This window comes from Mauremys reevesii, linkage group 17 (genome assembly GCF_016161935.1).
Source record: "Mauremys reevesii isolate NIE-2019 linkage group 17, ASM1616193v1, whole genome shotgun sequence".
Taxonomy (NCBI): Eukaryota; Metazoa; Chordata; order Testudines; family Geoemydidae; genus Mauremys; species Mauremys reevesii.
This window is the reverse complement of record NC_052639.1, coordinates 17,800,782-17,814,596: the sequence shown is the minus strand read 5'-3', so window position 1 is coordinate 17,814,596 and position 13,815 is coordinate 17,800,782.

Below are 13,815 nucleotides of genomic sequence, written 5' to 3'. Positions count from 1 at the left end.
GCCGGCTCACCCCATCTGTGGGGACTTCTATCCCCTCTGCCTCCCTCTAGCTGGGGGTTTTCCCTTCTGCACCTACCTGGCATGGCAGCCCCGTCTGAACCCCTGATCCTGTCCCAGTTTTGTCCCTCTGCTCATCCCGCCCCTCCAATTTCCCCCCTTCAGGGGGATTTTCCGGCCTTTGATTGCAGGGAGCAGATTCTGATGGCGCGTGAGGGCAGCAGCTTGCAGCTGTTACTGAGCATGTGAGAAGAGCATTAGAAGAGAAGACCGGCCAGACTGGGTCAAACCAAAGCTCCATCTAGCCCAGTGTCCTGTCGGCCGATAGCGGCCGGTGCCAGGTGCCCCAGAGGGAATGAACAGACAGGAATCATCCAGGGAGCCATCCCTTGTCGCCCAATTCCCAGCTTGTGACAGACAGAGGTTAGGGGCACCATCCCTGCCCACCCTGGCCAACAGCCATTGATGGACCTGTCCTCCACAGAAACACAGAATCCTAGACAATGAGGGTTGGAAGAGACCCCAGGAGGTCATCCAGCCTAAGCCCCTGCTGAAAGCAGGACCACGAATCTCTCTAGTTTCCTTTTCATCACAGGACCCTGCTCAGGAACAGTGAAGTTGCAAGATCTAACAGGAAACAGCTTCAGAAAGAAGGGCAGCTCCTCTTCCTCCTCCTCCCGTGGGGACAGGCAGCCCCCAACAGCCTCTCTGCCCCGGCCTCCTTCAACCCATTGCCCCTTCAGCCTCCCCAACTGCCCCCATCACCCCTTTATCCTCCCTCAACTTCCCCATTACCCCCTTCAGCCTTCCTCAACTGCCCCAATTGCCCCCTTCTGCCGCCCACCACTGCCCCGGTCCCTTCCCTCATTGTCCCCTCAGCTTTCCCCTGCCCCCCAGGCTCCTCCCCAGCTGCCCTTTCAGGCTCCCCTACATCCAACTGCCTCCTTCAGCCTCCCCCAAACCCCGCACCCAGCTGCCTGACCTGACCCCCTTTAGCCTCCCTTCACCCCGACTGCCCCTTCCCCCCTCACACACTCCCCTCCCTCTGCCTCGCCCCAAGTTCCCGACTCCACCACTCGCAGATCCCCTTCTCCACAACCATCTGCTTCTCCATCATGGGGAACAGGAGCAGAAAATGCTTTTTAAAAAACCTTTTGCAAAGTAAAAAGTAAAATAAGCCAAGCAACTCCCTCCCTTGCTTTGTGCTGGGTGCCCAGCTGTGGGCTTGTGTGGGGGGTGATGGTGTGAGTGTGGGGGGGAGGGGTGTTCTGAGCACACTCCGGTCAGGGAAGGGGTGGAGTTGGCCAAAGGGGCAGGTTGAATCTTTAGCAGAGAATTCCTTTCTCCATTGTGTTAGCTAAGCGTTGCTGTTAAATGTCAGCCGACGAATGCAGCATTTGAAACAATCTGATTCTAACCCCCCCACCCTCTCAGTTGCTGTAGTTCTCACATCCTCTGCTCTTGTGATGTCACCACATGACATGGTGTCTTATTCCCATAGTGTCCTGTAGGTTAGACAGGACTTAAGTTTATAAGGTAAAAACTGAAGCATAACTCCATCCCTTCCTCCTTTTGACTTAGGAAAAATAAATCCTGTTCCCTCCCCCTGCCCCAGCCCGACCCAGCCAAGCCCCACCAGCGCTGCTGTGGCCAGGAGACAGGTGCCCTCTCACCTGACCCTGATCTGCTGTGGTGAGAGAGAGCTGTGGGGGAGTCCTCTCTCCCTGGGGCAACCTGCACTCCAAGCCCCTTATTCTCAGCCCCACCCCAGAGGCCGCATCCCTAGCCGGAGCCCTCACACCCCTGCACCCCAACCCTTTGCTCCAGCTCTCAGCCTCTCATCCCCAACCCCACCCCAGAGACTGCACCCCCAGCCGGAGCCCTGGCACCCCAACCTCTGCCCTTCCTGAGCCCCCCTCCACACTCCTAACCCTTCAGTCTCACCACGTCACACACCATCCATGTGCAGAATGAAGTTTGGAATGAGCACCAATAGACAGGTGATGTGTCACACCTCACCTCCGTATTGGTGCACACAACAAAATTCATTCCGCACACGGACATAGCAAATTAGAGGAAACACTGCTCCTGACTTTCAACCTCTCTCTCAGATCTTCAATTTCATACGCTGACTGATCAGAATAAAGTGCTCTCAAGTGAGCTACAGACCAACAGGGGTTCATAGTAATTATTCAGCAAGGATTTTAGAAGACCTAGAACATTAGAGGAAATCATCACCTGCTAAGAGACAATTAATGGAGAGAAGCAGCAAGATTAATCCCGTACATTGGATTGGTTGTGACTTCTTTGCCTGATTTGAAAAAAGACCAAAAGGACCTGAGTCTCCTCGCTCACGATAGCCCCCTGCTCGGCCAATCACCACTGAGACTCTGAGGGTCTCACCAGATGTCCCAAAGGACAGCCCAGGTCACCATCAGAGGGGATCACTCTCAGACCCAGCCCCACCTCTTGGTGAGGACCTCTGCAATGAGAGCAACCCCCTCCCCCGCCCACACTCCAGACACGTCCCTCCTTGTTAGAAGGAGGGAAGCTGGGAAAAGGGAAAAAAGAAGCAAGAGGCGAAAGGAGGGAGGAAAGAGGAAAAGGGAAACCAAAAAGGATTCACCCCAATGTCCCCAGGGATTCCAATCATCAAAACCTAGGGAGGAAATCAAATTCTGCCACCTGAAGCCAGTGCTGTCTGTGCCTAGAATGCTGCCTGCGCCAGGTGGATCAGACGGAACAGGTTCCAAACGTCTCTGAGCCTCTTACCTTCTCAAAGGGAAGTTTCTTTTCGGCACAGTCAGTGGGAGGAAAGGAGAAAACTCCACAGAGGTTCCTCCTCATGCTCACATCCGTGAATCCTAATTCTCTCTCAGCCCTCGAGGAGAGACCTCGCGAAGGAGACTTGCGGCAGCAAAGCCGGGAGGTCTCAGAGACTGGCCTGGCCCTTCACCTCTGTCCTGCCCGGCTGATGTCGGGGTCTCTCTGTGAGGTCACCCCCTCCCCACCACCTTTGCCCAATAGGCCGAGTTCCTGCAAAAGGCCTTTGTGATGTCACTGCCACACCCACCCCTCCCCTCAAAGCTGATGTCCTGCCCCTGGCCAGACTCGTTGGGTGTTTGAGTTGTTTCCCCTGGATCTGGGGTTGCCAACTTTCTGACCCAACAAAACTGAACACCCTCATCCTGCCCCTTCACAGAGGTCCCGGCCCCCTCAATCCATCTCCCTCCGTCGCTCGCTCTCCCCCACGCTCACTCACTCGCTCGTTTTCACCGGGCTGAGAAGGGCTGAGGAGAGTCCCTTTTCAACTGGGTGTTGTCGGGACAGACCTGGGATGGAGGCTGCCTGCCAAACACCTTTAAGAGGAGCCGTCCCTCCCTGTCAGAAAATCATCTCCCTCCTTCAGTTCAGTGACCGCCTGAATTGTTCCTTGTCTTGGCAGGGCCGGAGGATTGAAAGCAGCAACGTCAAAGTCCTGTGCAGCTAGCAGGAATGGACACAGACTCTCCCTTGTATCTCAACAGATATTTAGTTTTACTCTTGGTAAACTACAAGGCTAAAGGGCCGGCCGTGGCACCAGATCTAAGGAATGAAATACAACACAATCATCATCGCTATGCCCATCGTTGCCCCTTTAATCTTCCGTTGTCTCTCTCTGACCACCATCACCCTCCGTCGGTTCACTGAGATTGCCACACTCATTGCTTCCAACACACACCTGATCTCCAATTTTGCAGCCAAAAGAAAAGTGATAGGCTTTCTTAACCATAGTGTTTATACTGCACTTTTGTGATGCAAAAGTCACTTCACCACAAACATAGCACAAGTTATCTGCACTATTCACACAAGTACGAGGCATCTCTGCTCACTTTGGCTAAAGAGAAATGGGTCCCTTTGCAAAATCAAACACTGACAAATAAGAGAGCAAGACACTGTATGATTTCTAGAGCTGATATAGGGCAATTGGTTCAGCTTCATTATGATTGCATCATCCATGACTTCTAGGAATAACATGATGCAATTCATATCATGTATGAGGCAATACCAGCTTCAGACTGTATCCTTCATTGTTTTGCCTAAAAAGCAAGTACTGTCCAAAGCCATTCATAGATTTATTCATAGAATCCAGTCAAAGATGTAGTTTAGTCATTACTGGTTTAAATTGAGATCCCGTCCCTTTATAACTCACTTATCCTCCGCCATTCCCAAGTCAAGGGTCATAAATACTGACTCAATAGCATATCTTGAAAACTAGAGCCAATCAAGAATTTTAAGCATCATTTTCGTTCTCAGTGACCCAGAATTAGTAAAGTTGGACTCCATTTATTTCAGAAGCATTTTGGCTGTAGAGCAGTGTAACAAGCCTCTCCTAGCTGCCTCCTGGTGGGGGGAGGCTGGGGAGCTGTGGGGACCTGTTTGAGAGGGTCACTAGTAGCAGCGTAGCACAGGAGGTGTCCTATCGGGTTGAGTCATTGCAGATGATGATGTAGTGCAGCAGACCCCCGTTTTGCCAACCTTGCATTAGGCAGCTTTCCATGTTAAGCGAACTCCCAGTGCCCACAGGTGCAGCAGCCGGCGATTTGTCCTGTGGCCGCTAGGTGGCGCTGCAGCCTCGCACTTTCCCGTTCCCCCGGGTATGGGAAGGTTTGAGAAGGTGACCTGGCCCCACCCGGCCCCGGGGAGATGCCGTCAGTGGGGTCTGCTGTGTAAGGGCTGAAAGTCAATTTTACTGGCATTTTATGATCTTTCAATCATGAAGGGGAGCAACTGCTTACCCTGACTGAAGCATCTTATCTCGTTTCCAAATTAAAGTGTCTCCTCTTTGTGTGCAAAGAGACACTTTAAGGGGACGCCACAAACGGGAGATGCTTTTGGTTTGGAAAACGAACTATTTTTGCAAAGATTTTTCATCCAAATTGATTTAGGATTAATGGGGTCAAATTCCATGCTGTGCCCTGTGGCTTTAAGGCATTGGAGAACTGCTGAAGAGGTTAAAGGCCGCAGAGCTGGGTAGCTGGGTGTGGGGCCTCCAAAGTTATTGTGCTCTGGTGAGACTGAGCAGTTGTGGGGATTGTGCAAGCTGTGGTGTTTACATGCACATAGAAAATGTAATGAAACTCCATTTTTAAAACCACTTATGTCTGGGAATGGAAGAGAAGCTCTTTGAAATAAGTGTCCCCTTCATACTCTTCAAGATCACTGACTCCAACAGTGCCTCAGGGAACTCAGTGGTGGTGCATTTGAGGGCGGATCGAGAGGTTTTTGGTTCAAGTCCAGCTGCTCTCTTACATGTCCTCTTTTTTAAGTGATCTATATTTTCATATCCATCTCCTGTATGTTCAGGAGTTCCGCTGAACGGGGACGTGAAATGAATTTAATCATTCAATATATTCCTGTTAAAATGTACAAACACTGAGGAAAGCTGTCCATCAGCTGAAATCCGTTCCGGTCCTCTGAGGCGCTAGTTTGTTTTCATTCTTGAAACAAAGATAGAGTACGACTGTAGATTTGCAGGTCCTTGTTCTCCACGAGCGATGCCGTGGAGAAGAAGAAGAACCAGTGGCTATCAAGTGGACACTAGGGAGTTTAGTCTTGCCTTCCAAGGGGAGTATTGGGGGCAAAAGACATATCTGGCTTCAAGACTACGCTTAATACTTTTATGGAGGATTTTTTAACAGCAGCCTGGCTCAAGAGCATTGGCCAATATGGACTATATTGTCTTCTTTGCTTCTCTGTCCTAATCTAAAGCCTTTCTAATGCTGTGTTTCAGTTGTCTAATAAACCATGCTATATTTTAACAGTCTGCCCAGTGTCACAGCAAAAACTTGCTGAGGTGCATTGAAGCATGAATGAGGAGCAGTCTCTGAACAGGAGTGTCGTTCAGCTGGACCTGCTGGCAGAGCTCACAGGTTGAAATAGGAGTGTTGAATCCAGAGGCTCAGTCTCAAGTGTTGAAGCTACATGGTCTCTCCTTGTGGAAGAGTGGGACCCCTTGGGGGTCCAGCGCACTCAAGGGGCACCTCCCAAGGACTGTTTAAAAGCCAGGGCATTGCACAGATCCTGTGCATCCATGACACTGCGCCAGATGTTAAGCCTTATGGGAAAAAGAGATAAAACAAGAAAAGGATCTAAATGTGTATTTACCATTGCACCCTCATCAGTCCTCGTGGGAATCCCTCATCAGTTACAAAGTGTATTAAAACCTTCCCCTAAGGCTCACCTCTTGGTTATCAGGTCGTGTCAGTTTTGTTAGAGGGCTTTCCCTCCCCGCCCACTTCCTGGTTCTTGTCACGCAGACAGCAAGCAGCAAAAGACCAGAAGTCCGAAGGGCAGATAGTGCAATGTTTATTGGGGTTATTTCCAAGCAAGCAGATTCGAAGCCCTTCACACCAGTCGGGCTCATCGCTGTACGCCCAGAGAGTCTGTTCCCCAGTGTGCCGTTCCCAGCTCTGAGGCCGCAGAGCGTTTAGCCTGCATCCCCCTTCCCAGCTCTGAGGCCACAGAGCCTTGTCTGTGTCCCTGTTCCCATTTCCCCCATTAATAAACCTGATTCCAATTTCCCTTCCCCCTCCTGTTTGACCCCAGTTTATATAGTCATATTCCCAGCTACACCTTAACCAATCATTTTACTGAAATGTAACTAACCAGTCCTAACGTATTGCAACATAATTACCTAACCAATTATATCCTACTATCCTAATTAACTTACACCCAGCAAAATTAATTATACCGCTGGCAGAAACAATTACAGAACCAGAAAAGTGGTGGACATAAAGATAAAACAATACAGAAATGAGGTACCACAACTGTTGATAAGTGATTTCTTGCCAGACAGGATGCTATCAAACTAAATTTTCTTTAAGCATCTTAATATCTATTTCGTTATCGGGTGGTTCTACCCCTTCCCCCATTCTGTGGTTGTCTTGTCTAGTTAGATTGTAAATCGTTTAGGGCATGGGCCATCTACTATTCTGTGTTTGTACTTTGCCTAGCACAATGGGGACCCACTGTTAGCTGGTCCTTAGGCACTAAGGTAATACATATGATTTATAATAATAATAACTCTCCTGCCACTTTGAGCCAAGGAAGCTGGCCTTGGGACGTTACTGCTTAAAAATGAGCTGCGGTTAAAACCGTGGACTATTCTTTGTGACAAGTATCCCACAAATTCCACTGACCTCCCTTGTTTTCTTTGCCTGGCGTAGGGTTTCTAAATTCCAAACCTGATGTGATCTCGCAGCTGGAACGAGGGGAAGAGCCGTGGGTCCCAGACCGCCAGGGCTCTGAGAAAGAAGTGCTCCCGAGCTGCCTGCACAGGTGAGGGATTGGTTAAACCAACTCAAAAACTCTCCATGAATACAGGAAACATTTGGGATGCCCTACAAAGACCTTGTGAGCTCTGCAAGTTCAGGATTGTTCCCTTCAGATGTGGAATCATTAGGCAGATGTCACTCATGGCTTCCCACCTACCCTAACTGACAACTGGCAGCAGGTCCCTCCCCAATCTCACTTTCCCCTGAGTGTTGTGGTGAGATGCACACCCAGAACTGATCCCTTCCTCTCTCATCTGGGGAAGGGTTTGAGGAAAATGAGCTCCTGATAGGTTTGATCTCTCCCACACGTATTTTGGTTTGTTCATCCCTTTTTCCCTTCTTGTCTCTGAGATTTCCTTTCTCTCCAGCGCAGGGAGTGACCTATGTCTGGATTCTCTCTGTCTCCCATCAGGTGTTGGGATGGTGAGTGAGAATGAGGAGAATCCCCAGTAGGAAGATGCTGAGCAAGTAGAACCACATAGGACATTATCAGGAAGACCCAAAGGGAATGTTTCCGAGAGTTGTGCACTCCCAGAAAAAGCAAAAGCCTGTGAGTCTCAGCAGAGGCCAGAGGAAAACCTGAGTAGCCTCTCAGACCTTATTACACACGAGAGAATCAACTTGGAAGAGACACACTACACATGGCATGAGTGTGGGAAAAGCATCAATGGGAGTTCAGACCTTTTCACACATCAGGGGATCCACAGAGGAGAGAGACCCTACATGTGCTCTGAGTGTGGGAAAAGCTTCAGTCGGAGCTCCTACCTTATCACACATAGGAGAATCCACACGGGTGAGAAACCTTATGGATGCTCTGAGTGTGGGAAACGCTTCAGTTGGAGATATGCCCTTGTCGCGCATCAGAGAATCCACACAGGAGAGAAACCCTACACGTGCTCTGAGTGTGGGAAATGCTTCAGTCGGTCGTCAGCCCTTATCACACCTCAGATAATCCACACAGGTGAGAAACCTTATGGATGCTCTGAGTGCGGGAAAAGCTTCAAACAGAGCCCTAGCCTGAGCAGACATCGTAGAATCCACACAGGAGAGACCCTACACATGCTCTGAGTGTGGGAAAACCTTCATTGACAGCTCAAACCTTGTCAGACATCGTAGAATCCACAGTGGAGAGACCCTACACATGCTCTGCATTTGGGAAAAGCTTCAATCAGAGGACGTTCCCTATTAGACATCAGACAAGCCACATGGGAGAGAATGTGAGAAATGCCTTGATTAGGGCTGGCCAAAGCCTGAGCGTCACGGTTTGACTGTTCCCCCATTTCAAAGCAATTGTTAGTCATCAAGTTCCCCCTTCGGGAACAAATTGTTTCATTCCCCGTTGCTTTGATGTTGCTTCAAGTTTTGCTGGAGAGCAGATATTTTTATTATCATTTTCCTCAGTTAAAATATATTGAACTATAACAAAGAGCAGGAACAGGGCAGGGATAGGGGAAAATGTCATTTCATCCACTGTAACAACAAAAGTAGTTAGGGTAAATCAGAGAGATTCCCTTATTCCTGTATTGTCAGAGTGGGAATGAACAACAATCTACAGCAATGCCATTAACACAAACACACTCTCAGCCTGCTCCAGCCAGAAGGGAAATGGGCAGGAATTCTCACTGTTCAGCCCTGGACACACTTACACTGATGCGCTGCCGTGAGTGTGCTGGGGAAGCTGGTCTGAGCAAACAATTTGAAGTGACAATTCAGTGAGAACTGAATCATCATGCAGTGGAACAGCTGTACATCAAGTAGGTGTGGCCGAGTGGTTAAGGCGATGGACTAGAAATCCCTTGGGGTCACCTCATGCAGGTTTAAATCCTGCCAACTACGCAAGCACTGTGCTGTTGTTGTTATTATTGTAGTCTTAGTGCCTGAGCATCCACAGTGCAAATTGGAGCCAGATCTAGCTTCACTCTGTCTACACTTAAAATGCTGCTGTGGCATTGCTATAGCACTTTGGAGTAGACAGTGACTGGAGGGGTTTTCCCATCCCTGTAATAGCTGCATTGACAGAACAATTCTTCCTTTTCTTTAGCACTATCTAACCAGGGCTTAGGTCACCTTAACTCTATGGGTTTGGGGGGAGGGGGGATTCACACCCTGAGAGACGTCGCTCTGTCAGTTCAGTGCCCAGCGTACACCAGCCCTTAGATCCCTCTTGGTATTTCAATGCAGGCACTGACCTGTGAGAGGAAAACATCAGCTCACAAACACACAGACTGAATTCCCACATTTCATCTCGCTGCACTTTCCAGAAAGTCATGAAATTCAATTCATTCTTGCTAGGACAGAGAACAAATAAGTGACACTAAGTTTTTGGCTTGGGTAAATAAAATTAAGTGTTTAATTAATATAGTAAAAACCTGTCCTGATGCCTCTAACTAACACCATTGCGTGAAATAGGAACAGAGACAAAGCTTGTCAGTGACGACTAATTTCACAAATGATCTTCCCAATATTAATTTCTACGCTGCCCCCATTGGAGGTCTGGGCATCTCCAGTGTCACTGCTCTGCGTTCACCTTCCCCTTAGAATTGTTCTCGGACATTCGCCTTCCTCTGCAGCGTGGGGCACGGGTCACTTGCTGGAGGATTCCCTGCACATTGAAGTCTTTAAGCCACGATTTGAGGATTTCAGTAACTCAGACATAGGTTAGGGGTTTGTTACAGGAGTGGGTGGGTGAGATTCTGTGGCCTGCATTGTGCAGGAGGTCAGACTAGATGATCATAATGGTCCCTTCTGACCTTAAGTCTATGAATCTATTCCCAAATTTGGAAAATTGTGCAGTTCAGAATGTGAATAGTGACCCCGTCTCCTTCCTGCACCTGCTCTACCTTGCTCCACAGCAGCTTCTCCCCCTGCAGAGTCACTCCAGCACGGCAGTGCAGCCGCCCAGGGTTCAGCAGGGGCCCCGGCAAGGACAGTGGGTGCAGCTAACTGCCCGGTGTGCCTGGCAGTGATTCAGCTGTAAAAAAGCAACCCCCCCTCCACAGAAGTACAGAGACCTGATTTCCCCAACTTTAACATCATGACCCCCTGTAGAAAGCCACACGTGTCAGTTGTATTTTCACAGGGAGATGCAAAAATCAAGTGACATCAATTTTTAAGTTGAGTAAATAAAGTTGAGGAGATAGTTGTTAACCTCACAAAAATATATTAAAGATCCCTCAACATAACACCTGAAGGTGAAATATGAACAGAGACAAACCTTGTCAGCAAAGGCTCATTTCCCAAACGATCTTCAAAATGTTACTAATTCCCACCCCTCCTCCACAGGAGCTCTGTGCACTGTAACTGTTCTGCAGGCAGCTTCCCATTCAATGCTGTTGTGGGACATTCCCAGACTTGGAAATGTACGAACGACAGAATTTGAAGAGCAAACCTGGCTCCCCGCACCAGGCGGGATTTGAGTGTTTTGTCCCTGTCACTTAGAGTTTGTCAATAGTACAGACGCCAGGGGCAGGACTCCAGGCTCTGCTTGAGGGATCCTGGCACAGGGGCTGGGGAGAAAGGATTGTAGATTCTGACCTGTGCTCTAGAGAGGAGGTAATAATTGAAGGGAGCGTGTTTGTCTCCTCTCCTCCTCAGTGTCCCAGGGCTGGAATTCTACATTCCACAGGACCAAATGAGGGGGTGATGCCACTTGGTTAATGGAAACCAGTGCTCCAGGTGCAGCTTGAACTCACAACCTCAGCATAGCTCCTCAGCACTGCTCTATAAGTACTGTGCACTAACTAATTGCACCACTGGAGAACATGCTTGCTATGATTTTCTGAGCCCCAGGTTGATAAAGGCAAGGAGTGACCCAAAAACTGAGCTGAGAGCGGATAGCAACAAGTGTTGGTACTTGGTGGGGTGGATTCTTCTTAAGGGTTCCAGGCACCATTTCACCCTTTTTTTCTTCCATGTGTAATAACAGAGCTGGTTAAGACTCAATGGAGAGTCTTGCTGCAGACCAACAGATCTGAAATCACTGATAACCAGCTCTAAGCATTAGTCCTGCTTTGGGAGAGTGTCTCTCATGCAAGAAACTGCCCAGTCTGCGCTAGCAGTGAGGCTCCCTCACTAACAGCTGAAATCAGGGAGAGCTGTGTGAAGTGCAGGGCCCCAGGGGGGCCTGAACAGGGGGGAACACCACCCCAGGACTTTTAAAAATGGGAGGGCTCTGCCTTGCCACTTTGTAATGACCGTAAGGGCGGAGAGCAGTGAGCAGGAGGAAGGGGCAGCATAGGAGTCTATCCAGCTCTGAATCTTGTTTTCTCACAGTAGCCAATACCAGGTCTCCCAAAGCCACTCCTCAAGGCAGCACTGGGAGTTGAACCCAGGATCTTCTGTTTACAAAACAGGCACTTTAACCAGCTAAGCCATGGTACCTGCTGTTATTTAAAGCATCGTGTCTGCCCACACCTGACTCTCTGCCAATCCCCACTGGGACCTGACAAGTGTTGCTCCTGTTTGGATTGTGTAAAGCAGAGGAGCAGCTGAAGTTTTGCTCCCAAGGTGTGTGTGTGATTCTTTGGACAGGTCTACACTACAAAATTTGGTTGGTGTAATTACATTACTTAGGCTGGCAATGCAGTTATATCAACCTAATCCCAGTGTAGAATCATAGAATATCAGAGTTGGAAAGGACCTCAAGAAATCATCTAGTCCAACCCCCTGCTCAAAGCAGGACCACTCCCCAGACAGTTTTTAGCCCCAATCCTAAATGGCCCCTCAAGGATTGAACTCATAAGCTGAGGTTTAGCAAGCCAATGTACAAACCATTGAGCTATTCCTCCCTCCAGATGGTGACTCAACTGTCAGAACTTTCTGGAGCTATGAAATGGGAGAGGCCCAGCCTCTGTAGCAGGAATGCAGGGCAGGCAAGTTCACGGCAGGCATGGTGGGATACTGGTGGAGGCCAGTCATGGTGATATAATGACCAGCAGCATTTACACTGACAATTTGTCTTTTAAGTTTGCTGCAAAAGCTCTAGACCTCTCGTCAAGGTGTTTTTATTTTGTCACCAAAACAGGGCAGTTTTGTCGCCAGACGTGGTATTGCAGTGTGTGTACCAGCCACAAGCTGCCAACCGAGGGAGCATTGTGTGTTTTTCACACACCTGAGCAATATAATGATGCTGAAATAACTTTGTAGTGCAGACATGGCCAAAGATTCTCACACACACACACACACACACACACACACACACACACACACACAGCTAGCAAGCAAAAGCTCACCTGCTTCTCTGCTTTGCAGAATCCAAACACATGCAAAGCGTGTCAGGCCCTGGTGGAGCTGTCAGGGAGTCAGCTGTGGGCATCACTGTGCCTTAGCTCTAGGTAGGCACCATGGCTTAGCTGGCTAAAGCACCTACCTTCTAAACAAGAGATCCTGAGTTCAACTCCCAGTGGTGCCTTGTTGAGTAACTCTTTGGGTACCTGATATTAGCTGCTGTCAGAGGACAAAATACAGCATTAGGTGGGCCTTTGGTCCAGCCCAGGGTGGCTGTTTTTATGGTTTAAATTACACTCACAGGCACTGATAACAGAGTTACTGAAAGTTTGGGAGTTAAGAGCTGATAGGTCAGTGTTCCAGCCCATCACAGATGACCCCCCTCCCTCTGGGACAGGGGCAGGTCTGGGATCTCACACCAAATGCTCATTGTGGCTGCCAGAATCTGTGGGCAGCTCATTTAGTTTCCACCCAGGATTGAGTCCTGCTTCGTGCACCGTGTGTGAGAATGAAAATCCTAAACCGCCCTTTGAAATAACGAAAGCAGCAGGACATGTTATTGTCCCTGTCCCAAAGCAGACAGACCAATGGAGAAATGCCATTGACTCCAGGCAATACTCCACTGCCATTTTACCTTTTTCACTTTGCTAAACTCCCTCCCAACTTTGAGGGCTCCCAGAACCTGATATTGAGCTTGAGCTGAGATGTCTACAGTGCAAATTAACCACCCCATGGCTAGCCTGGGAGCCTGCACTGGCACAGGACAGCCCTGGGTGTTTCATTGCAGTGTGGACATAGCCTAGCATTATGTCTACACTGCCATTAACACACCCAAGTCACTATTCTCAAACCCTGGGTCAGTTGATTCAGGCTTGTGGGGCTTGTGCTGCAGGGTTATAAAATTACAGTGTAGACACTTGGGCTTCAGCCCAGCCTCCAAGACCCCACGAGGGTGAGGGTCTCGAGCCTGGGCTCCAGTCTGAGCCCCAGGGCCCAAATCAGATCATCCAGGCCAGCCGGGCCAGGGATTTTATCACAGTCTAGATGCCCTCTCAGGGTATGTCTACACTGCAATGTAAGCCCAGGGTTAGCAGAAGTCATGTCAGCAGCCCCAACACATAAACATAAACCATGAGGAAAGACCCACCCCAAATAAGCTAGGCAGTGTCCTTCTCCCTACAGTTCATAAGTCCAGCAACCAAAAGTCCTTTAACATGAGCCATCCCCTCTCCCACCCCACTCACAGCTGTTGTCCTTAGTCAGTGCAAGCCCAGAG